Source organism: Macaca thibetana, chromosome 6 (assembly GCF_024542745.1).
Source record: "Macaca thibetana thibetana isolate TM-01 chromosome 6, ASM2454274v1, whole genome shotgun sequence".
Classification (NCBI taxonomy): domain Eukaryota; kingdom Metazoa; phylum Chordata; class Mammalia; order Primates; family Cercopithecidae; genus Macaca; species Macaca thibetana.
This window is the reverse complement of record NC_065583.1, coordinates 27,317,667-27,343,288: the sequence shown is the minus strand read 5'-3', so window position 1 is coordinate 27,343,288 and position 25,622 is coordinate 27,317,667. Positions and strand designations below refer to the sequence as shown.

Here is a 25,622-nt window from a genome sequence, read left to right as displayed (position 1 = left end):
GGACAAGACCCCATATCTGGGCCACAGTGCAGCCTTGTCCCCACTCACCTCAGGTGGTTAAGTGGCACATCTGCAGAGATGCGTTATTCCTTTCTATTTCCAAGGGCACTTCTTAATAAATTACTTTCCCATTGTATTACAGTGTAAACTTTTTGCTAAAAAGAATTCATTATCAAACATGATTAGTCCTGACCTATAGTGGTTTGCACTTCTAAATATCCCAGTTTCCTCAGTGTTGTACCCAGTGGTAAAGATAACAGAATAACCCCCTCCCCTGCCAATGAAGTGTAGCAATCTTGACAAAGAAAAGGTACACTTCATAAGAAGATCATTCTCTAAGTGCATCTGTTTCTCCAGAGAGCAAAAATATTAATTCAATGTGTACCATACCCAATCCTAAAAAGATACAGAAGAAAAATAATACCGTCCCATTTCACAGATGAGAATGAAAACAGACCCCCCTGATCACTGCCCCTTTCTCTCAACCAATCAGGCACCCAGCCCAGAGGAGGACTCCCACCTCACACCCCTCAGTCTTGCACCTCAGCTGCCACGTTTTGCAGCCTGCATTTTTCAGAAAAGCAATCATTATTCTTGTTTCAAGAAGAAATTCTTAAGGCGGCTTTGGAAGAAAACTTACTCAGCAGTGATTGTTTTAAAAATGAGATTTGGGAGAAACAATTTCAGGATTATGGAGAGGCCTGTCTAAAGTACAGCAAATATGGACCATCCTACAAGACAGATTTCTCTGGGCTACATTAGCAGAGGCCGTTCTCAGAGCTGAAATTCATAGATGCTAACTACAAGCTAGATTGGCACTGCCTAGCAGAAGGCATTTTCCTCTGAAATGAATCCCCTCCAAGATCCTCAGGGCAACTAATCGTAATTCAGCTAAGGGTCGAGACCTCAGGTAGGAGACAAAATTGGAGCAAATGAATTCTTGAAATAAGATCCAGAGCTTTGTGCGGGCAGTATCAGGGACTCGAGTGGAAGCAGAAGCTGACACCGGAATAATCCTGGCTCCGCTTACAAATAGAACACTACACTTTGCCAGGGGTCTCCAAAAGCTCTTCAAATGCATGAGCTTTGCTCGAGGATTAGGAGAACATCGAGGTGTTTTTGCACATGTGGAAGGGAAAGATGGGGTTATAGGCTGGCAGACCTGTCCCTGGGTTGCACTGCCTGGGTGGCATGTTTTTATGAGGAAAAACAAGAGAGGTCTTGTTCATTTGTTTGTTTTTATTCCTTTTCTCCTTAGCCTCTCCACTTTCAAACAGTGTTGTTTTTCCAGAAAAATTAGTTATGTGGTAATGGAAAGAATTACTGTGTTTGGATTAACTAGAGGCTGCCCAGAATGATGAGGTACAAAAGTGACAGGCTATATGATCTCATTGACAGCGTTTTCTCCAGCTCAACTGCCTTTCTACAAACAAACAAACATAGGGAATGGTTCCCAACAGAAGTTCTTAGCAGGTGTTTGCAGAGCTGTTGAAAAGTTGTTGGCAGTGGTTGGTGCTGGAAGGAGTATAGACAATGCCGGGCCCATTAGTTCACATGGTAGTGAGCTCACCTCGCCCATGAGGCCAGAGTCAGTAGTCCTCTTCCCATGATGGGCTGATTAAGTCTGACCTGCACTCTCACACCATGCCAGTCATGGGAACACATCACGGAAATCCATTTTGCTCCGTCCCTCTTTGCATCACTCTTGACACTGCCCGATAAGCATCTATTCCCCATTTCTTGTCTTCTCTCGAGCAGCCTTAGTTTGCTTCTGATACCACCACAACTTGTTGGCGTGGCCATTTCCCACTTACATTTTATTGCTCAGGTTCTTTCACATTTTTGAGTTTTTTTTTGCTGCTTATTTTGTTTTTCTCTATGTCTGTTCTGATTTATCAAAGTAATTCATATTCATGTATTCAGCAGTATTTGTGACATGACTCTGTGCCACATGCTGTACTTTGTGCTGATATAAGAGGAATCAAATAGGCTTCCCTCGATGGCTCCAGTAGGCCTAGAGGAGGTAAGGGGCAGTTGTAAGACCGTGAAACCATGAAATACGTGCTACCTGGTGAAAGTCCAAGCAATGTAGAGTACAGAGGACAACAGGGTAGGCTTCCTGGAAAAAATTCCAGCGAAATTTAATCCAAAGCGTTGTAGATATTACTCCTTGGGGTTAGGGAAAGGAAGAACATTCCAGGCAGAAAGAGCAGGACAAGCACAGGCTGGAAGTCGAGGAGAAAATGTGGGAAATGCAGAAAGAGCCGTCCATAACCTTATCACGTGGAGGCAATTAGTATTAATATTTAGGCTTTTTGCCCCAGTGTTTTTTCTTTTAATAGACCTTACTTTTTAGAACAGTTTAGGTTCACAGCAAAACTAAGTAAAAAGTAGGTAGGTCCATGGCCATGCTACCCTGAACACACCCAATCTCATCTGAAAGTACAGAGAGTTCTCCACTATCAAAATCTCATACCATAGTGGTACATTTGTTACAATCCCTGAACCCACATGAATACATCATTTTCTCCTAAAATCCATAGTTTATATTAGGGTTCACTCTGGTGTTGTATATTCTATGGATTTGGACAAGTGTATAATGACATATATCTACCATTATAACATCATACAGAGTAGTTTCACTGCCCTAAAAATCCTCTGTGCTCCACCTGTTCATCTCTCCCTTTCCCTAAACCCTGGCAGCCACCAATCATTTTACTGTCACTATAGTTTTACTTTTTCCAGATTGTAATGTAGTTGGAATCATACAGTATATAAAACCTTTTCAGATTGGCTTCTATCACCCACGAATATGCACTTAAGGTTCCTCCATGTCTTTTTATGGCTTGATAGCTCATTTCTTTTTAGTGCTGAATAACGTTCCATTTTCTGGATATACCACAGTTTGTTTATCCATTCACCTACTGAAGGACATCTTGGCTGCTTCCAAGTTTTGGCAATTATTAGTAAAACCACTATGAACATTTGTGTACAGGATTTTGTGTGGACATAAGTTTTCAGCTTACTTAGGTAAATGCCAAGGAGTATGATTGCTGGATCATTTGGTAAGAGTATATATAGTTTTATAAGAAACTGCCAAATTGTCTTCCAAAGTGGCTTACCATTTTGCATTTTCACCTGCAATGAATGAGAGTTCCTGCTGTTCCACCTCCTTGCCAGCATTTGATATTGTCAGTGTTTTGGATTTTGCCAATAGCTGCTTAGTGGTCTCTCACTTTTATTTTCACTTGAATTTTCTAATGACATGTGATATGGAACATCTTTTGTATGCCTGTCTGCCATTTGTAAATTTTCTTTTTGTTCTCAGTATTTTATCATTTCTGTTTTCTTTTTCATACCCTCCCATTTCCCCTCCAGTCCCACCCTGCTGAGGAAATTCAAGTTCGCCGTCTGGTATGTATCATCCCAGACCATTCTGTATAATCATACTAACTAACATATAGCAACATGTAATAGAAAGAACTCATGTTTATTGAGCTTCAACTGTGTGCTAAGTGCATTCACTCGTTTATTATCACAGCACTATGGTAGGTTCTGTCATGCCCAACGTGAAAACCATACTGGCCTCAATGATATCAGACCTCTTTTTTCTACTTAAAAATTTAATATTTTTGTCCCCATTTTACAGATGATAAAACTGGGACACAAGTAAGTTGCTGATGTGTACTTAGCTCAAAGAGGCAGAGCTTTGATTTAAAACCATCCATTCTGATTCTAGAACCTTTACTCCTAAGCTTTACATGCTTTTCCCCCTCTTTTATTGGGATCATACTGTATACATTACTTTACCACATTTTTTTAAAAGACACATTTATTCAGCATCATGGTCAGACTATTACATTTAGCAATCAACAGCATGGGTGCAAAAAAAAAATCAACATTAAAACGCTTTGTTCGAATGCTTTACACTTTCCACAGAACAGGGACTAAAATAGCCTGTTATACAGTTAATCACAAATACAGTCCTTGAGTTTTTTGCCCATACACATGAGTATTTGTCTAAAACATGTCTTCTTTGTAGCAGCTAGGCTCTGCCACTACTGTGCTTGGCTGAGTTCACAAATCTGATATAACCTGTAGCTTCCCTGTCACTTCTCTGGCTCTCCTCTCCTGCTAAGCTTTGTTTTCTTGCAGTAATTAAAATCTTCTGTCACTGCCATAGCTACTGCTGGTACTGGAACTGCCATAGGCACCTTGGTTTCATGGTTTGGCAAAGTATTGGCCTCCACCACCATAGGGGACAGCACTTCTGCCTCCAAAGTTTCCTCCCTTCATGGGTCCCAAATTTGAAGACTGATGGTTGTAATTGCCAAAATCATTGTAGCTTCCATCACCTCCAGAATTGCTTCCATCATTACCAAATCCATTAGAGCCATCCCCACTGCCACTATATCCACCACCACCATGGCTGCCACCAAAGCCACCACAACCACTGAAGTTCCATCCATGACCAAAGTCATCATTCCCACTAAAACCACCTCCACAACCACCACCAGAGTTTCCAGAGCCACTTCAGCCTCTTTGGCTGGATGAAGCACTAGCCATCTCTTGCTTTGACAGGGCTTTCCTAACTTCACATTTGTGGCCATTCACAGGATAGTATTTCTAAATGACAGTCTTATCCACGGAGTCATGGTCATCAAAGGTTACAAAGGTAAAGCCCCTTTTCTTGCCACTGCCTTGATCAGTCATGATTTCAATCACTTCATTTTTTCCATATTGTTCAAAATAATCTCTTAGGTGATGTTCTTCCGCGTCTTCTTTAATGCAACCAGCAAATATCTTTTTCACAGTTGAGTGGGCACCTGATCTTTGAGAATCTCCTCTTGAGACAGCTCTCTTTGGTTCCACAACTCTTCCATCCACCTTGTGTGGCCTTGCATTCGTGGCTGCATCCACCTCCTCCATGGTGGCATAGGTGGCAAACACACAGCCCCTGGGGTGCTTGGTGCTGGGATCTCTCCTTACCACATAATCTGTGAGCGTTCCCCATTGCTCAAAATGGCTCCTCAGGCTCTCATCAGTTGTTTCAAAGCTCAACCCTCCAATGAAGAGCTTCCTCAGCTGCTTGGGCTCTTTAGGAGACTCTGGCTTAGACATGATGGCAGTGGGAAGAGACTTTAATGATGCTTCCTCAGTGGCGTCCACAGGCAGAAAGCTGCAACTTTTTTTTTTCTGTTAATGTATCACAGCCATCCTTCAGGTCAGTAGTAGAAACAGAGCAAACTCATTTATCTTTTAATAACTAAATTAATATTCCATAGTGGGAATCTACATTTAGTCCCTTTTTAAGGGCACTTTGTGGAGTGAACATTCAATCGTATACAACTTTACATCCTGGTTTCTTTCACTTAACTTTTTACAATCCCTTCCCCTTGTCATTGTGAAATGACTACCCATCTCTTTTTCTTTGAGACAATGGTGACATAGAGACAGGAGTCAAGCAAGTCCAGATATCAGCTGTATTGTTGCAGAGGCTGATCTAGAGAACACAACATGAATCTCTTTGTACCCCTTTTCTTCTAAATGACTGACCCAGGGACAGGCTTAGCAGGTATGGAACCATGGCCTTGCTGGCAGGGCAGAGTCGGCCAAAAAGCATGGCACAAGGAGGACAGATAAAGCCAGCTGTGCAGGCACAGTGACTGTTTTTACTTCAGCCTGTCCGGCCTCACCTCCACAACCTCCCTTAGAGGTGAAATAGTTTCCTGCTACAAAAGTACAAGGGCAGGGGAAGTGAATTCTGTTCCAGATGATGAAGCTGAGGCTTGGAGAGATGGTTGGGAGGTGGCCTCAGCTGCTTATCTGCCCTCATAATCATCTCCTCCTCGTTGGGAATTGCATTGACAGAAGGGATTGATCGTCCCCACAGTGGGCTCAGTAATCTTAAGAATCCCACATCTCAAGTATCAGTCTCCACCACTAAGGAAATCTTCAGGCTTTCTTAATTCTCTTCTCCTTTCATATCTTTGACATCCTAAATGCTTCTCCCTCAGACTCCAAAGGAGAGAACAGCTAAGAAGATTAAAACTGTTACAGAATATCAATTAGTTTATAATGAAGGAAATCTATAAACCTTTTGGTGGATATCTGGTAGAAACACAGGATGCAAGAGTCAATATATCTATGGGATATTTTGTGCGTCTTTAAAAAAAAAACAAACCCCAGGATTTTGTGAATCAAGTACTGTATAAATGATTTACTGGAGAGCAAAAAAAAAAAAAAAAATCAAATAAATCGCTCAGATTGCATCTGAAGCATCAAAAGCTCCGATGTTTGGGAAAGAATTGTTTCTGTAGTGGAAAATAGCTGCATTATATTTTCAGAAAGGTGACGCTTCTATTGACGTGGGTGAACCTTGTACATTTTAAAAACTTGGTGCAGTAAGAGTGCGGTAAATCACGGATATTCTTGTGATTTTCTTATGGGATTAAAGTCTAACCTTTTCCACTCTTTTAGTGTTTCCTTAAAAACATAGTGTAGGGGAGTAAAAACCAATGGAACACAAGATTTTGGATAATGTCCCCAGGGAGAGGGCAGAGGAACTGCCCCCTTCTGTCATAGTCTTCCTTCAGAAAGCTCCTGGGCCTTCCTGCTAGCTTAGGCCTGATGTAAATTCTTATCTACTCAGGGTTTGAAGAGAGATGAGATTTGAGGCTGAAATAAAAGTATTAGGCCGGTGCAAAAGGAATTGCGGTTTTTGCCATTTCCTTTCATAGGAAAAGCCGCAGTTATTTTTGCACCAACCTAACAGTAGTTTCCTTAATAAGTAACCTGGTCTAGTGCACACCAGCCAAGTCCTATTCACGTCGTTCACATTCTCAAGCTCAATAAGTGGGGAGCTGAAAGTGCTCATTTGCCTGCGTTGCAGAGTCAAAAAAAGCAGTAATAGCAATAATAATAATGCGACACAGCACCTATATAGCATTTTCTATGTGCCAGACACTGTTGTAAGTGACTTAAACACATTATATTTCACATTATAGGAAGCCTCTTTATAGACAACATTTGCCTAAAGGAAAAATTCACATTTAGTAGAGCAGTCAAACCAAATCCAAGAGATTCCCCTTCTCTGTGTGCCCCACCTCCTAAGTAAAACAAAAACTTCTAAATATAGATGTGAAATGACTACAGCATGACCTTTGATGTATGTCTATATGTCTAATAGGTATGTTCTTCTGTTTTCATTTATTGTAAATCCTCTAAATAATGTTGGTTCTAGCAGACAAATGAAGCATGTTGGCCAAAAAGTAGGCATTAGTTCTAATCTGCTGCCTGACCCCAACCCACAGGCCATCTCCAAGTAAACCCATTGCAAACAGAGATAGTTCAGGGATTCTTCCCAATTTCCTTAAAGAACTTCCAGCCCCTGAAGCTTTCAAGCACATCTTTATCAGACAACCACAACTCCAGAATCAATTATGTTTTGATCTGAATCTGGAGGCACCTTTAGAGCTGTTTACATCAGAGGCTTAAAATGCTACCAATTTTCATAGCCAAAAATAGGCAACAGTTGACAGCTCTAAAGATCAAGAAGGCCAAATATACACATTTATGTATCATTTATTTATTTCAAATTTTTTTAAAAAAGAAAATTCCACCACTGTACATTAATATAGCGTTCGTGGGTATTGAAAGTTTAATTTCTTTTTTCCCTCTTTTTCTCTTATTTTACTGTCTCATACCGAAATCTCATGAAAATGGAATTTTTACATCATTATATAGAACAAAGAAATAGACACGCGTTAAGGCCAAAGTAACATCCCTTCTTCTCATGTGATTTAGTGAAGTTAGTTCCTATAAAGTATTCACAGATGCAGGCTGCCTTTTCCAACCTTTGGGGATCCTCATTTTACTCAATTTCTTTGCCTAAAAGACAAAAATGCTCATTCCTCCTAGAATAATAATAAAATTATTTTATTTGCTTACTTTATAAATGCAGACCTCTTCAGAGATGCCCACCTTATTTATAAGCAACCAGGAATCTCAAAATAACCAATAACTTCCTGTCATCTCCTATTTGTCCTCCACTCCTGGACTTGTTAATGAATGAGATTTATTGGGCATCGCTAATAATCTGCAGTGAAGGTGAAAGCAGATGGAATTATAAGGCTATGCTTTCTGTCTAGTCTTCTCAGAAATTGTTTTTGTTTTCCTATATGCTGTCAGAACACATGGTTTAGAATATTCTAAATAATAACCTCACTCCAGTCTCTGTTAATAGAAAACTCAAACTAACAATAACCTCCCCAGAGCCTCCACACCAGCTAGCAGATTTATCTTAACCAGGCAGGAGGAAAGACTAGCCCTGACCCTTCCCAGCACACACGTTCTGCTGCCATACGACAGAACTTGAACTCATGAAGGAATGAAAATGACCTATAAATAGACTTTCTTCCTGAGCAAAGTGATGCCAAATATTCTTTGTAGTGGACACAAAACCCTGCATCGTTTCTCCCTTTCGGCTGCAGGGAGATGGAGGACATAGTCATTCTGGTGAACAGCTCCTCACCTTGCACCCAGTGCTTGTCATGCCAGCTGGGTCCTAAGTCCAGATGTGCCTCCGACCAGTCCCATCCCATCCTTTCCCCATCCCATGAACCAGTACATTATTTTCTTTTGTAAACTAGTTGGAGTTGATTTTCTGTCATGTCTAACCCCAAAGCCATAAGTACTGTCTTCCCTTTTGCGGGTTGAGTGAGGATTGAGTAAGGTCCAGCACCGTGACAGGCCGGGCACATGGTCATCATTCCTTCAGTGTTGGTTGTTAATGATGCTGTTGTTATGGTGATGCTTATTATTATTACTGTTACCTGAAATGCTACGCTACCCTGTCTACTTCAAAGTCTCATTATGGGAATGAGATGAAATTAAAAATGTGACATTAATGAGCTAAACAATGCAATGAGGATGTACAAGAGGGTACTGATTTTCACAGAAGGAAAGAACCCTGAGGAGAACTTTCTAGTCAGGTGGCAGAGAAAAATGTGACCTTCAAAGCAGACATTCCAAACCTGGAGTGTGCCCCCGCAGTCTCCAGGTCATCTGGGTTCAAGCAATGGCTCTTAACTCTTACCCTTATCAACTTTGACTGAGGAGCTTGTTAAATGCAGGTTACCAGGGCCCACCCACAGAGATTCTGATTCAGTGGTTCTAGGGTGGGCCTCAGGAATCTGCATTCTTAACAGACATGTCAGATTATTTTGATAGAGTTGAAAAGATCCTCGGACTTTTGGAAAACACAGGATTCCAGGCGTGGCAGGTCACTCAGTGTGCTTTGTGATAGATTTGGATAGTGATGTCTTGGAGTGTATACCCTGGGTCATGGTAAGTGCAAAAACGCATGGCCCTTCTGAGAGGAGATAAGTTAAGATGCCTTCAGCCTTGGCCAGACCCCTGTTTTCTAGGATGTCTTGTCCTAAATAATTGCCTTGCTATAACAGGCTTGTGTGGATTTATGGTCTCACATTTAATTTCAGCCGCTATTCATTAATCCTGATGATCTCACTTAAATTATTAAACAGTCATATATTCCAATTTTGAGGGCACTAATTATATCCTTGAGAGGCTGTTATTATCTGGATGATCAGATACACTCAGCCAACACTAGACTGTTTTCTCCTCACTCATCAGAATTTTATACTTTTTCAGGATTTTTTCAGTTGCCACATGTGTTTTATGTGACAAGATCTCAGAGCTGAGGAGTTATGAAATATGAGAGCAGAGGTTCTCAAAGTTTGGTGTGCATAAGAATCACCTGGGAAGAATGTTTAACATGCAGATTCCCTAGGCCCTGTGAGTGTCCAGGTCCTCAGTCTCGGAGGAGTCCAGGAATCTGTGTTGTAACCAGCTTTCTGAGGATTGTGATGCAGCCAGTTCTGGGACCCTGAGCTGAGAAACTCCGCCTTCAGATGTTACTGCTGGTAGAAGCTCTCAAGAGATATTTGATGAGAACAAATACTGAGCGATGAGAGCAGTCCCCTCATTTTTCAGTAGGGAAACTGACACCCAGAGAGGGGAAAGCTCTCCTTCAAAGCCCCACGGCAGAGATGCTGCTGACATCTCTGGCCCGTTGTAAGGATCAAATGAGATAATAGATGGGAAAGCACTTTGGAAAGTATTCAGCACTCTATAAATGCAAGGAGGCACTATTATTTTCAAGTTGGGCCGGCCTTGTGACAGAAATGGCTTAGTACTTTCTCTCTAAATTACCATAATCACCTGTGTGAGGCCTCAACCAAGCCCATAACTCTAAATTCACCAGGCATGGAATAAATTCCTCCTGAAATGTCCAATAAAAATATATTTTATAGAAGAATGTGCTTGAGGCCCTGCCTGGTCCTCAGTCAGAAGTTTCCTTTTTCTGTTGCCTGGCCCCATCAATTCTGGGGGAAGATCACATCTCCTCCAACCTCGGGTAGCTGCTGAAAAAGCCCTGCTTTCCAGCAGGTGGACTTCTGGCCTTTCTTGGAACATATAAAACTCATCCATGAACATTTTTGCCCTCAGAATGCTTCCGCCATATCAGCCCACTTCTAACATCTTTGTGGCTTTGGACATAGGAAAGCTGCAATCAGGGCACCCCAGGTCTTAAAGTTCCTTTAGTTCAGAATACTCAGTGGCTTGGGTTTGCTGCAAGTGTCCTTCGAGGCCAGGTTGCTGATCCTGAAGGCTACCTCTGTGCCTCTGTGTGTGTTTGTCCTGCTGTGTCATGATTAACTGGATAGCTTTTAGGAAAGCATTTCCTCATATTGAATTAGAATCACACTCCTTGCAGGGTTCATCAGTGGGGTCTGCATCTATCCTGATCTTCCCATGACTCCCTCCAGGTTTTAGAAGACCCTGTTTGTATCCAAGTCCATAAGTTCCTTCCACCACAAAATACATTTCTTTCTTTTCTTTTTTTTTTTTTTTTTTTTTTTTTGCAACAGGTCTCACTCTGTCGCCCAGGCTAGAGTGCAGTGGCAAGATCTCTGCAGTGGCTCACTGCAGCCTCCGCCTCCTGGGTTCAAATGATTCTCCTGCCTCAGCCTCCTGAGTAGCTGGGATTACAGGCGTGCGCCACCATGCCCAGCTAATTTTTGTATTTTTAGTAGAGACGGGGTTTCACCGTGTTGGCTAGGATGGTCTCGATCTCCTGACCTCGTGATCCGCCCACCTCGGCTTCCCAAAGTGCTAAGATTACATGCGTGAGCCACTGCACCTGGCCAATAAATTTCTAAAAAACGTGATGGTAGACTGAGTTCAAGAACAGATATTCTGCTTCTATTCACATTTCAACCTTTATTTTTAAATATTTCTTCTACACTACTACGGATCCTATCTCTTAGCAAGCCCTCCACATGCAAAACCTCAAGTTCAGGTATTTGCAAGTTACCCACACACAAAGTCTATTTTTAAATCTAGAAGAAATCAAGGCTTTCCACTGATGTTAGAAAGCCGAGTGTTCCCAGGCAGCATGACTTTAGAGTTCAGGGAATTTCTGCACCATTTTCAGGAATCTTCACCCAACCTGTACATTTTAGAGATGAGAATATACGTTTAGCAACTTCCTAAGGTTATATGACTGGTTAATGACAAGTCCTGCTCCACCTTCAGGGAGCACCTGTTGCTGGCCAGGCATAGCTCTGACAAGCTGCCAGGCCCCTCCAAAAATCAGGCCCACAGTCATAGCCCCCCAGTCCAGGCTGTCCCCAGTGGGCATGCTGCAGTGGCAGGACCGTCCACATGCTCAGAAGGCAAATCTGCCAGCAGCATTTGTGGACACTCTAGTTGGGTCCTTTTTTGTTCCTTTGCTGACTTAACCTAATGAGCCAAAGATGCATCAAAACTCATCCTCCCCCAACCCCCACATATAATTGAGGGATAATTGACAAGTAAAAATTGTGTATATTTAAGGTATACAATGTGATGATCTGATGTTTGTATACATTGTGAAGTCATTACCAAAATCAAGCTAATTAATGTGTTCATCACCTCCCATAGCTATCTTTTTTGTGGTGAGAATATTTAAGATCTATTCTTTTAGCAAACTTCAAGTACATAATACATTATTATTAACTATATTCACCATGCTGCACATTAAGTCTCCAGAACTTATTCATCTTTGAACTGAAAGTTTGTACCCTTTGACCCACATCTCCCTATTTCCCCCACCCCAAGCCCCTGAAAATCACCATTCTGCTCTGTTACTATGAGTTCAACTTTTTTGATTCCTCATATGAGTGAGATCATGCAGTATTTATCTTTCTGTGTCTGGCCTATTTCACTTAGCATAATGTCCTGCAAGTTCATCCAGGTTGTCACAAGCAGCAAATTTCCTTCTTCGTTTTTTTTGTTTTTTTTTTTGGACAGAGTTTCACTCTGTTGCCCAGGCTGGAGTGCAGTGCCCCAATCATGGCTCACTGCAACCTTGACTTCTCTGGGCTCCAGCAATCCTTCCACCTCAGCCTCCTAAGTAGCTGAGACTACACAGGCCTGCACCACCACACCCAGCTAATTTTTTTTTTTTTTTTTTTTTTTTTTGTAGAGCCAGGGTTTCACCATGTTGCCTAGGCTGGTCTTGAACTCCTGGGCTCAAGTGATCCACCCACCTCAGCCACCCACAGTGCCTGGGATTACATGCATGAGCTACCATGCCTGGCTATTTCCTTCCTTTTTAAGGCTGAATAATATTCATGTGTGTGTGTGTGTGAGACAGAGAGAGAGATACACACACACCACATTTTCTTTTTTCATCTATTGATGGACACTTAGGTTGTTTCTATATCTTGGCTATTGGGAATAGTGCTGCAATGAACATGGCAGTACAGATATCTCTTAGGGATAGTGATTTTATTCTCTTTGGCTATATATCCAGAAATGAGATTGCTGGATCATATGGTAGTCCCATTTTTAATGTTTTGAGGAACCTCCATACTGTTTTGCATAATGGCTGTATGGAAAATATGAACCAAAGCTCATTCTCGAGTAACATTTCTTGACTAGTGCATTCAAGTATCTGCCCTGTCTTTACATTTTAGCTAATTGCTAACACAACACATGCAGTACATACTTTTAGCAGGACTGAACAACATGTTTAGTCATCTAACAAAGGCATTTCATCTCATGACAACTTTTTTGGACATACTTCAATGTGCTGTGTCTATAGCTAACTTAATGACAGAAGCTGCCTTGGCAGTACCAGTACCATATAACCAAATGTTATAACCAGCAACTCTCCTATAGGTAGTACTGCTTTTGTAGCAGTGTAAATCACAGTAGTGCTAATTTTTTTGTTTTAAAGAGGCTAAATGCAAGATTTAAACCTTAACTTGTTTGGGCTTTGACTCCTTGTGTTCTTAGAACACAAGCTTTAGTCAGACAGCAGAGTGACCTTGGGCTAGTACTTAACCTCTCTGTGCCTGATTGAGTAAAACTGGGCTACTTTCTCAGAGTTTTACAGATTAATTGAGACATTTTGTGTAGAGAGCTTAGAACAGTGTCTGGCTCAGAGCATCCATCAACCTTGATACCATAACATTCCTTGCTAGGAAATTCTGTGTTTATTCATCCCTGCTCTTTCCTTCATCTTCCTTTCTAGTTCCACATTGAAGATCCTAAACTTAAACGATCATTAATAATGATATATGAGAACAGTAATAAATGTCACCATTTATTAACACTTAATATGTGCCAAGATCTGTTCATTTATGATCTCACTGAGTCCTGTGAGGTTGGCATTGTTGTCTGGCGTTGTCTGATATACAACAGTGCCAACCTCACAGGACTCAGTGAAGTGAAGCTGAGGATTAGGAAGGTGTGAACTGGACAAGTGCATGGCAGAGTCAGAATCCAAACTCAAATTTATTTGGATCAAGAGTTCAAGAGTGATACACTATTATGTATTACTTCCCGTTACCTCATATATGATGATAGGAATAACTTATAAGGATTTCTTTTTTTTTTTTTTTGAGACAGAGTCTCGCTCTGTCGCCTAGGCTGGATGCAGTGGCGCGATCTCGGCTCACTGCAAGCTCCGCCTCCTGGGTTCACGCCATTCTCCTGCCTCAGCCTCCCAGGCAGCTGGGATTACAGGCGCCCACCACACGCCCGGCTAATTTTTTGTATTTTTAGTAGAGACGGGGTTTCACCGTGTTAGCCAAGATGGTCTCGATCTCCTGACCTCGTGATCCGCCACCTCGGCCTTCCAAAGTGCTGGGATTACAGGCGTGAGCCACCGCGCCCAGCCTTTTTTTTTTTTTAGACAGGATCTTGCTCTGTCATTCAGGCTGAAATGCAATGATGTAATCATAGCCCACTGCAGCCTCAAACTCCTGGGCCCAATCAGTCATCCCACCTCAGCCTCCTGAGTAACTGGGACTATAGGCATGCACCACCACACCCAGCTAATTTTTAGTTTTTGGTAGAGACAGGGTCTCGCTATGTTGCCCAGGCTGATCTCAAATTCCTGAGCCCAGGTAATCCTCCCGCCTCTGCCTCCCAAAATGCTGGGATTACAGGTGCGAGCCACCACACCCAGCCTACTTCTAAGGATTTAATGCCTTATGTTTTCTTCATTTATTTATCATAGAAGCATTCAGTCTTCGCACTTTGACTTTGAAAATCAGGGACCAGGTTGAGCCAGAGAAAATATTCACCTATCAGGAGAAGGAATGAAAAACCAGACATTTTTCTACTTGGTTATCAGTCCCCACGGTTGATTTGCTGAGAATTTTGTCCCCTCTAAAACAGAGTGTGATTTTCTTTCCCTTCGACCTTCATGCCACTGGAAAATTTTAAATTATTCAAGATATTGAAGGTTTATTATCTGCTGGAAGGCTGTAATGTAATTGCAAGGTGTCATTTAAAGAACTGTCTGTCTGTGTGAACCACCTTGTTCTGAATACCTATTCCTGCACAGAGCCAGAAGACGTATATTTATTTATCAGTGGTGGTTCATAGCTGCCTTAGATCAATCACATTATTCTTCCTCCACGGCTCAAGCCCCAAAATAAACAGCTGGTGATGTACAGAGCATTGAAATCATTTGTATATCATCAGTCACTTGTTTCTCTTCTGTTATTTGCATTTTGATGGAGAGCCATATGTTTGGGGGATTTCATTTTCATTACAGCCTTTGGTCACATTGTCCATTTGTAATACCGTCTTAGATATTAATTACCTCAGTCAGAGAATGGCCTTTCAAATATTATATCACCTCCATGTTGCGCTATTCATACTATAAAGCTATAAACGCCAGCTATTGTTTTATTCTTCCTTTTGACACCTGTTTCTCTAAGGAGTGGTATTCTTTCCCAGAGTTTGTCATCAGTGGTAAGAGAAAATATCTTTGTGTAGAGGGGTGGGGAATTATTATTATTTTTCCTCCATAAATACCTCATCAATTCAGTTCCTTTGTGGAGTAGAACATCCCTTAGTGACTTTTCTAGGTGTTGGTATGAGAACAAGTAGACCAGCTTTGGCTCCAGCCCTACCAGTAAATAAATAGCTTTGTGATCTTGAGCAAATTACATCACTTCTTTGTGCTTCAGTGTCTGCATCTAGAAAGTATGGATGACTTCTAAAATCTTGTCAAGCTTTAAATCCTAGAATCCTAGGATGACTTTCTTCACTTCTTCCCTAGAGTTTAAGAGATATAAATTGATAACTTTTCAATGTCTTAATTTTAGTTATATCTTTTTCTAAATCTTCTCCCTTACTGCGTAACTCTTAGATGATGTTTACTTTTTGTCACCTCCAGTGTGTCTGTCCCTCGGAGGCTTGTACCCTTTCTAATTTGCTATTTCAATTCAGCTTTGGAATAAGAAAGCCAGTTATTAGTTTTTCAGGTATTATCTAAAGTAAATAGATGGGTTAAATAGATCCTAAGTGGGTGGCTCAAGGCTCTCACTTGAGATTAGACTTTATGAGCAATGTTTAGTGGCCACAGAGACAGCAAACCCTTTGTTTATATTATTTTAAATAAAAATAATCAGGAAAGGCTTCCTAGATAGGTGTCATTGCCTCGTAAAGGAGGTTCCCTGGGCTAAGAGAACAGCATAAGCAAAAGCATCGAGGCAGGATGGTCTCTCCGCAGTCGTGAGCAGTGATTGTCAGGAGGCTGTACCTCCTGAGTTACTGTACCTCTGTCCTCCCTGCTGAGCCTGGAGATCATTTCCTGATCCCCAAGGAGACACATAATCTGAAAAAGGATTCCAGGTAGAAAGAGTAGTCTGGGAGATGTAATTTAAATTCTGAAATATCAGAATTTCCAGACACTAAAAAAATTTCTCCGGCCAAAGTGGTGTGTGCCTGTAGTCCTAGCTACTCAGGAGGCTGAGGCAGGAGAATAGCTTGAGCTGGCGAGTTTGGGACTTTAGTGCACTATGCTGATTGGGTGTTTGCACTAAGTTTGGCATCAATCAGGTGACCTCCTAGGAGCAGGGGACCACCAAGTTGCCTACAGTGGGGGGAACCAGCCTGGTTGGAAACAGAGCAGCTCAAAACTCCTGTACTGATCAGTAGTGGGGTTGTGCTTATGAATAGCCACTGCACTCCAGCCTAGGCAACATAGCAAGACCCCATCTCTGAAAAAAAAAAAAAAAAATTTTTTTTTAACTTTCAGTATGTTAGTGTTTATGAGTCAGTGGGAACAGACTATTTGAAATTAGAGCTGAGACCAGTAATGCAGGATGTCTGGTCACCATGGTTATCAGTTATAGAAGAACCATAAGCTCTGGTCCCTCCTGAATTCCAGGAACTGTGTTGTCTGTTACAGTAGCCACTAGCCACATGTGGCTATTCACATTTAAGTTAAAATTCAGTAAAATTAAAACTTCGGTTCCTCAGTCACACAAGCCACATTTCACATGCTCAGTAGCCATATGTAACTGAGACAGCACAGATACAGATCATCATAGAAAATTCTGTTGGACAGCCCTACTCCAGAGAGACAAGTGTGGGACACATGACACAGCCGTTAACACTTAGTTCCTGACTGCCTGCCTATGCAGTAGCCATTTTTTTGTTTCTTTACTTCTCTAATAAACTTGCTTTCCCTTTAGAAAAAAAAAAAAAAAAATGTAGTCCCCGTAGAGCTGGAGGCACTGAGAATGGGATGGGGGGCAGTGGTTGTTTTATAATGTCAGGACTTGCTCTATTCTTCACCATGGCTGGGGCATGGTACAGGACCCTGGGTCCACAGTCCATAGCGCAAATGTCCATTGCAACCAGTGCAGGAAAATAAACTCACTCCTACTCTGCTAGTGGGAGTATAAATTAACAGTCCAAACTGGCAGTTTGTATCAAAACACCTTATATGAGCATATCCTTTGATCTAGCAATTCCATCTCTAGAGATTTTTCTAAAAAGACAATCGAAGATAGTTAAATCGATGTATGTGCAGGGTTATTCACCATAATGTGGTTTAGCATACAAAAACCAATGGAAATAGCCAGTAGTATGCTGGTAAAAGTTAACAACAAGCTGGAGTGAAGGGGAGGAGCCCTGGTTTGTTGCATTTGCCGATTTCTGTGGCATTAAAAACCCCACTTTTGCTGATTTCAAGCTACCAATGGAACAGAGCTGGGAAGAGATGTTCACAGTTGCTTCTTGTAAGCCTGTGCAAGCTCGCTCCCGCACACCACTAGCAAATAGCCTAAGTGTCTGAAAAAAGGAGACCTAGTCAGTAAATCGTGGTAGAAAATTCCATGAAACCATTAAAAATATGCTGTAAGCCAGTGGTTCTCAAACTTGAGTGTGCACCAGAATCACCAGGAGGACTCGTTAAAACCTAGTTTGCTGGGTCTCCCCACTTGGAGTTTCTGATTCAGCACGTCAAGTCTGGCTGAGAATTTGCATTTCTAACAAGTTCCCAGGAAATGCTGATCCTGCTGGCCCTGAATCTATACTTGAAGAACTACTGTTGTAAAAGAAACTTTGATGACATGATAATTACCAAAAATATCCCATGTTGTGAGTATGTATGTATGTATGAAAATAATAGCTACACTGATTGAATTCGTGTAGTGTGACAAGTGCTATGCCAAGCAACTGATGTGTATCACGTTGTTTATTCCTCACTACTATGAAGAAAGTAATGTTATTGTTATCCCCATTTTACATACAAAGAAACTGAGATTTAGAGAAGTGGGGAATCTTCTCCCACGCATCTAGTGGGAGGTGAGACAGGATTTGAACTTGGCAGCTGACCTGAGGGCCTGCCCTCTAACCACTCTAGTGTGCAGCCTTGTGTCCACTCATCTGGGGCTCACCTAGGGCAGTGCCACACTGAAACACAACCAGATTCCCATGGTTATTTCTAGGTGACTAGGTGATAGAATCACAGAAGATTTCTGTGTTGTACTGCTTGCTTGTATGTGTTTTCCAAATTATCTACAATACAATATTTTTATAATCAGAAAAAATATCCAACCTAGTAAACATGATAAATTGGAAAGGCCATTGTGACTTTGGTTCACTGTGCACACACCTTGTTCCTGGCTCCTTTGGTTTGAGTGGCTTCCACTCCTCTGTAACCCACAGTCCAGCTTGACTCTGCTCAGCCACTAGCATCCGTTCACCACTTTAGACTTTACGAAGTTTTCACTTTGGGTACCTTGCCTGATCCCCACAGCAATCCTATGGGTTAGGCCATCTGACTGCTTCCACTTTATAGATGAGGCAACTGAGACTTTAATAAAGGAAAATGACTTGCCTGAGGTTACACACCTAAATAGAGTGATTTCCCTTCAGTTATGACTCACTTATTTTCTGGTTCCTGTTCCTGGTTCACAGTGTAATTCAATGGCTACCATTTATTACACTTACTTTGTGCCAGGTATTTTACTTACTGCATTTTAACTTTGCAACAACCCCAACAGGAAGACATTATCATCACTTTTTAGAGGTGAAAATGAGAGTCACAAAGGCTACGTGCCCTGTACAGGGATGTACAACCAGTTGATGATTCCAAAGCCCACTGATTCACTTAAGGAATATTTATGAAATACTCACTCTGTATCTGTTTACCAGATACCTGAGTTTCTAGCGTTGGCCATTCCTGGCCTGACTTTGTACCCAGCACCCTGACCTGGACCTCAGGGACTGTTCCCAGGCAGGGCTCACAAGGGAAGGCTCGCTCAGCCACCCCCGGCTCCAACCACTCTTCCACACCCCAAACTCAACACGGCCCACTGGTAGGAATAACTGAGTGCTGGCAGCCCCTCCGCCAGTGGACATAAAGTTCACCTGTTTCATTTGGGTTTCCACCTGGGGATCCTGGCCCTAGATAAAGTGCTTACTATGTCCCAGGCATAGTTCTGAGTGAGTTACCCTCACATCTCAGTAATTCTTCACAGCAACCTTATAAGGGAGGTATAATATTATCCCCATTTTGCCCATGAAAACCCTGCAGCTGGGAGAGGTTAAGTAATTGGCCCAAGATCACACAGCTAGTAAACGGAAGCTGGGAGCGTCCCTGGGCTGGGTGGGCCCCAGGTCCCTACCACTGCTTTCTACCGTCTTGCCCCCAGAGGTCTTTGCCTGTCATTCAGGCAGAGAGGAATTGGCCTTGGACCTGTCCCTGTCCTGTGACTTTTTTTTAAATTTTGTCAACTGCATGTTTGTTCATGCAGAGGCCCATTTAGTAGTGTGTAATGCCGCAGAGTCTTTTAAGTTGTGTTAATTGAGCAAAGCCCACTATGAATGGCAGAGATACTGGCCGGTATACCAATGGGAGGTTGGCCAGATGGAAGAAGGTGAGCCCTTCCAAGGGCCTGAACGTTTTAATGCAGCTGCCTAGGACATTGTATTCGCTTTTTTCGGTTTAAGAAACCTTGACCACCCCGCGGTCTTGCACTGAGACATGGCTATGGCAGGCAAGAAATTTTCACAGGGCGCCCAACTCAGGTGGACAAAGATGTAAACTTTTTACATAGAATGCAGTTTCCTTCTGTCGCAAGCTCTGTGTCATCTGAAGGGGAACTTGGATCCAGGAATCCTTACCAGCTCTGACCTCTTCCCCGCTCCTCTCTAGTAACTGCCCGCTCCCCAAGCCCGGGAGAGTTTGCAGTCCAGGTACTGATGAGGCCTCGGAGGGCCGGTTACTTACTCAGCAGATGTTCCTTCACATGGATTGCTGTGTCAGGACCTTGGTTTTTGCTGAAAACTTTTGTTTGTTTTGTTTTCTGATGTTGATTATGGCTTTCATCTCTGGGGGCAGTGGAGTTCAAGGTGAATTCTGTTTATGTTTTGGGTTGTGGTGGAGCTAGTGAAGCAGCAATTATGAGCGAAAACAGATTGCAATGACACCACCACCCCCAAAACAACCTTCTAAATATTACCCTACCATACTCAATTTAATCATTAGCCAACCCCCGGCTAAGGTTCTCCCAGGGGAAACATTTTCCACACCACCCAGAGGAGTGGAGCAAAGCTGCAAAAAGGGCTTTTGTCCTCAGCACCCCACCTTCCAAGGGGAGCACAGCTCCCTGGAGTCACTGTGGCCAGTGGGAAGGAATAAGCAACATCCCTCAGGCGCATTGGGTGGAAGGGAGGGCTAGACCACTGAGCCGGGCTGTCTGTGTCGTTCTTTGCCGAGCCCTTTCCACAAACCAGGCCTTGGGCTAGACTTTAGGGATACCTTGATGAACAAGAAGACACGGGCCCTGCCCTAAGGGCCTGAGATTCTATCGCAAAATGAAGTCTATGCTGCAAGAGAATAGGCAACAGGCAGTGGAAGTTCGGAGAAAAGAGTGATTCATTCCCTCTCACTTTTCGCCCTGGCAAACTCCTGTTCATCCTTCTGGACCAAACTCAAGAGTCCCCTCCTCTGTAATGCCTTCCCCATCTCTTGTCCTCAGACAGGGAGCAGCCTTACCTCCCTCTTCCCCCTCACTGACTCCCAGCTCTCATGTGGCACCTGCCCTTGCACTTCCATGCTGACCCTCACACAGACCATGTCGTAGTTACTTCTGTGTCCCGGTACTCACCACAATGCTAGATGCATAGCGACATCATTAAGTGTTTGTTGAATTAATGAATAGGTACGAGAGCACCTTTGAGGACTTGAATCGCAACCCACCAGCACTCTGTATTCTAACCTACCATTCCCTAGCATTGTGAGATACTGTGGGCTGGGATGTGCTGTAAGAGTGTCACAAGTAATTTTGTGATCATTCCAAAAGCATCAATGTTTGTGAATGATTTACTTTTATCTTACAAATTAGATCAAATGTATGGTTATTCTTTGTCATAGTTAAGCCTGTGTCCTCTAGAAAACAGAGCCTAAGGAAGGATTAAGTCACTGACAGTTTATTTGCGGGAGGGGAGTGTGAGCCTGAGACAGTGACGATGAGGATAAAAGGGAAAGTGATTCAGGAAAACTCAAGGGATGACTGCAGCTTCCTCTTCACAGTAGTGCCAGCATCCAGCAGGTGTGCTCTCGCAGCATAGGGGCGCTGCTCTAGTAGCTCACCAGGGGGAACAGCATCTCGGAGGAGTCCATAGAGGAGAGAGAAGAGGAAGTTTTTCTACCTGCTTGTCTCTCGTCTCCTCCTTCCGATTGGTCATAGTCCGAACTGACTTCCCAGTTGTGTCATCCAGTTCTTTGGTGGCTCCTCAGAAAGCCACATCCCATGCCCCAGTGTACTGTGTGATGTTTCATCTGAGTCTCTCTTTGACCTGATTCAGGTGAGATGCTGGGGCATTGGGGTAGGGGGGTATTGTTGGGGAGAGGAGACAGTTAAGGACATTGCAGAAGGCACACAGCTTTGTGTCTAGTATGTCTTTATATCATGACACTCACACATCTGCCTGTGCTTTACTGGGTGGGAGAAAAAGAGATGCCATTATAGCTCTTAGAGCCCCGGGCATGGGAACCGTACGTGACCCTGGGTATATCCGTGGGATCCTGTCACTTCATGAACATCATCAGTCATATGTGTTTTCATCTCAGCTCCAAGTCCATCTGATAAATTGGATATTGCTTTTGCTTATCTAATTCTCATCTCCCCAGCCAGACTGTCAAGGCGTTGTGGTACTGTTTGTGCATTGTGCTGAATTATGACATCCACATGATAGATGTAGAATGCCCCTTTGAAATGTATCGCACACACGCTGTCTGTCTTGCACACTGTAGAGCTGGGGTTGGACAGATGAGGGGTGGATGCTGCTGCAGGACAGGGCTCAGTATCTGCCCTCCCAAGGTCAGGACTGACATTGCCAGGAGACGGAGAATGGGGCCCCACCTTCCTGTCCAACCACCCTTCCCGCTCCTCCCCCATCACTCTCTCTCATCATCACACATGCTTTCATGGCCCAATGCATATCTGTTTATCTGCCTCCTGACAGTCTCACTCATCCTCAAGGCCCAGGGCAATCAGGCCCTCTGCCCTCTGTGAAGCCTTCTCTGATGCTCTGGCCCAGCCCTCTTCCCTGGAGGTCCTGGAGCTTGAATGGTTGGCCCTTCGTTATTTGCTCCCCCTCCCATTCCGGGCCTGGCCCTGCCTCTCCAGCTCAGGAGGGAGCCAAGGAAGGGCCAGGGCCAGGTCCAGTGGGAGTAAGCATGCCTTAGAGCTCATTGGCGATACCAGCACTCGCCAAAAAGTAACATGTTTGAGGCAGCAGCTGCCATTGCATGTCAAAGAAAGAAGTGATTTTTTTTTGGTATCCTATTTATGGAGAATCTCTGATGCCAGTATTACTCCTCTCCCCATTAGTAAATTTGTTTGCTCCCATTTTGCAGATGAGATATCTGACATGCTGGGGCTGAGTGACAAAACACATCAGCCTGCCTCCAGGCACCATCCATCATTTGCTGTAACTACAATCCAGTGAACACATTTTAGACATGAGGACATTGGCGCTTAGTATGGATACATGAGTAGCCTGAGGTCACATGGCAAGTTTGAGGCAAGGCTCACCGGACCTAGAAGCCAGGTCTACACCAAGGCACCTACCTCCCACACTGTACCTCCCAGCCCCTCCCTCCCTCTTCCAGGTCACAGACCCAGTACCTGGCTGCCACTGTCAGACATTTGGCTCCATGAAGGAGACAGCCTTCATTTCCTGAAAGCCTCTGTTTTGGTATTTAGAATGGGAATGAATTCTCAAATTGAATTCATTTCATCTTCGGTGGAATCAGAAAGGTGTCTCCAGCTAAAAAGATTATGTCTGCAATTACAGATCTGCCGACTGCATCAACTCTCTCTCCCTTTGTGTGCTAAAGACCCTTCAGCATACGCAGCTCTGGGGTGATGCCAGGATTCCATTTGGAGACTTCTGTACCCGTTGCTTTTGTGTCTTCCCATCTGCATGTGAGAGGAAATACATAGGGAACTCTTAAAAATTGATGCTTATTTTGGGGAAAGCAAGGAGACAGTGAAGCAGGGTACTGTGAGGGCTGGGGGCTGGGTATGAGAAAGGCTCTGGGAGAGGGATCTGAGGTGTGGCAGAGCTGGGGGAGGGAGCCCCAAGTCTCAGGCTTGTCTGCCACAAACTTGCTGGTGGCCCAGGAAGCCCTGCCCTCTCTGGTTCATAATTTCACCATCTGTGATATGGAATGGCCTACATTTGTGCTTTTCTAGCTTTTTTCCTTTTTTCAATAGTAAAAACTTTTTTCAAAATAAATCTTACCCAAGAACCTGATGCAGAAAAAATTGTAAAGGATGCCTACTCCCCTTGAAGGTGGGAGAAGGGAGACCCTGGGAGAACCTGAGCTGGGCTCCAGGGCTCCAGGGTGTACAGGGTGCAAACCAGTGACCTATGCAGTTTCTAAGGTCCCTCATTAGGGAGGAAGGGCCAGCAGGGCTAGGCCCAGATAAAGAGGGCTGCAGAGGCCGAACCAACAAGGACCTTGGGTTGTGAGGGATCCGTTATCATGCCTTTGACCAGTGCTTCTCAAATGAGGGTTCACTGCACCCAAGAGGTAGACAGGAATTTTACCCATCTTTTTATTTTGATTTTTAGTGTCTTAAAAGATTCTTTTACCAACTATGATACGCCTCTTTGTGGTGAAAATTCACAATTGAAAGACAGAAACTTTGGTTTCTTTGATTAGTATTTCTTAGATACATTCCTGGGTATGTTTATAGAAGAGGCCACAATATTTTTTTTTTCTTTTAAAGGGGACTGTTTATTACTTACATTTGGGAAACACTGGCTCAGCCCATCCCAGAAAAACTGCCGAGTGAGCAAATTTTGGTAGCAAGGAGGGTCTGGTGTAAGGAAGCTGCCGGAAAACAACAGCCTGCAAAGATGATTACAAGGTAGGGGTTAAGTGCAGGAAAGCCAAGGCTACAGATGGAGATGTACATCTGGGCCCATTCCTATGAAATATAGAAACCAAGCAACACATCTGTAACTATAGGTATAGATGTAGATTTTTTTAATGCTTGGAAGTATATATATCAAAATGTTAATAGTGGTCTGAGTAGTAGAATTACAGGTGGTTTTTACTGTCTTCTTTTTTCCAATCCATTAAACGCCTTTGGTCTTAGAGAACTCCATTTGGTGAATTACTCCTCCTTTGCTCTAGGTCATAAACTTCTGGCTTTGAAGAGTTTATGTTCCTTTCAAGGTGCTGGAAACAGCCCCATCAACCTCCTTATTTGGCCTTCAAAATAATTTTTAAAAATCTGATTGAATTGCCAATATGAGAACTCCGATAAAAATCTGCTTCTCCAGTTCTCATGATATCACCTCCGAGACCTCATTCCCACAAGGCCACAGTTGGGTTTGCAGGCTTCCCTATGGCCCATTTCCCACGTATCCCTTAGCTGCCTGGCCCTGGGAGTGTGTGAGCCCCTCTTCTGCTCGCAGGACTCCCAGTCCTCCAACCTGGAGAGGGGTGGGCCTTAAGCATCCCACAGGGGCCGCTCCCTATGTGAGCCGAGGTGGACATTTGACTCACCCAAGGCTCAGCATGCTCCAAAATTTCTTCATGGGAAAGGTTTAGGGATGACAACTGGGTGGAAGAGAGGGCTTTGCACAGTACTTTACATAAAATGAATGGGGAAAGAAAACCCCAGAGTGGTCAGGCAGAACCTCCTCTAACTACATCCTCATTAATTACTGAATATTACACAAAAAACATCAGTGAGGTATTGGTACCTCTACCCGGCAGTTCACATTTCTGAGAAGGCCAAGTGAAAAACACTCTTTACCATTTTTCTCCCTTAATAAAGCCCATGGAACACTGGGAGGGAATTGTGTGCAGCACAATTGGAGGCCTTATCTGACCTTGATAAGGGGAAGGAATGGGTTTTGAAATGTTCTGCATGGAGGGACGTGTCTCTAGTAAATGCAAATTGGGAAAGTAGGGTCTCCTTGGCGGCTCCAAGGCTGATGCCATTTTTCCTGGCTTAGAGTAACAACAACAATAATAATAACAATCGCCACCAACAAATATAAATGCTTGGTCTGTCCCAGTCACTGGGCCTGCTGAGCCTTCTGATATCACCTTATATCGTCCTAACACCCAGTGGAAAAGGCTTCTATTACTATTCCCACTTTGCAGATAAGGAAACTGAGGCTTAGAGAAATTTAAGTAGCTTGGCAGAGCTTGCTGGTCTGTTGGAAAAGGAGACATTCCACTTAAGGCTGGCTGCTCTTAGAGCCTC

The 25,622-nt window shown here is 43.3% G+C and overlaps 2 protein-coding genes and 1 pseudogene across 2 annotated transcripts in view; 2 read left to right on the top strand and 1 right to left on the bottom strand.

Moving 5' to 3' along the window:
• The window catches only part of LOC126956755 (ubiquitin-conjugating enzyme E2 L3-like), a 1,010,865-nt gene that overhangs the window by 710,862 nt on the left and 274,381 nt on the right, over nt 1-25,622 (top strand). The window lies entirely within an intron of this gene.
• The window catches only part of GALNT10 (polypeptide N-acetylgalactosaminyltransferase 10), a 232,384-nt gene that overhangs the window by 142,887 nt on the left and 63,875 nt on the right, over nt 1-25,622 (top strand). The gene's annotated exons all lie outside the window — the stretch shown is intronic.
• On the bottom strand, nt 4,159-5,703 carry LOC126956739 (heterogeneous nuclear ribonucleoprotein A1-like; annotated as a pseudogene).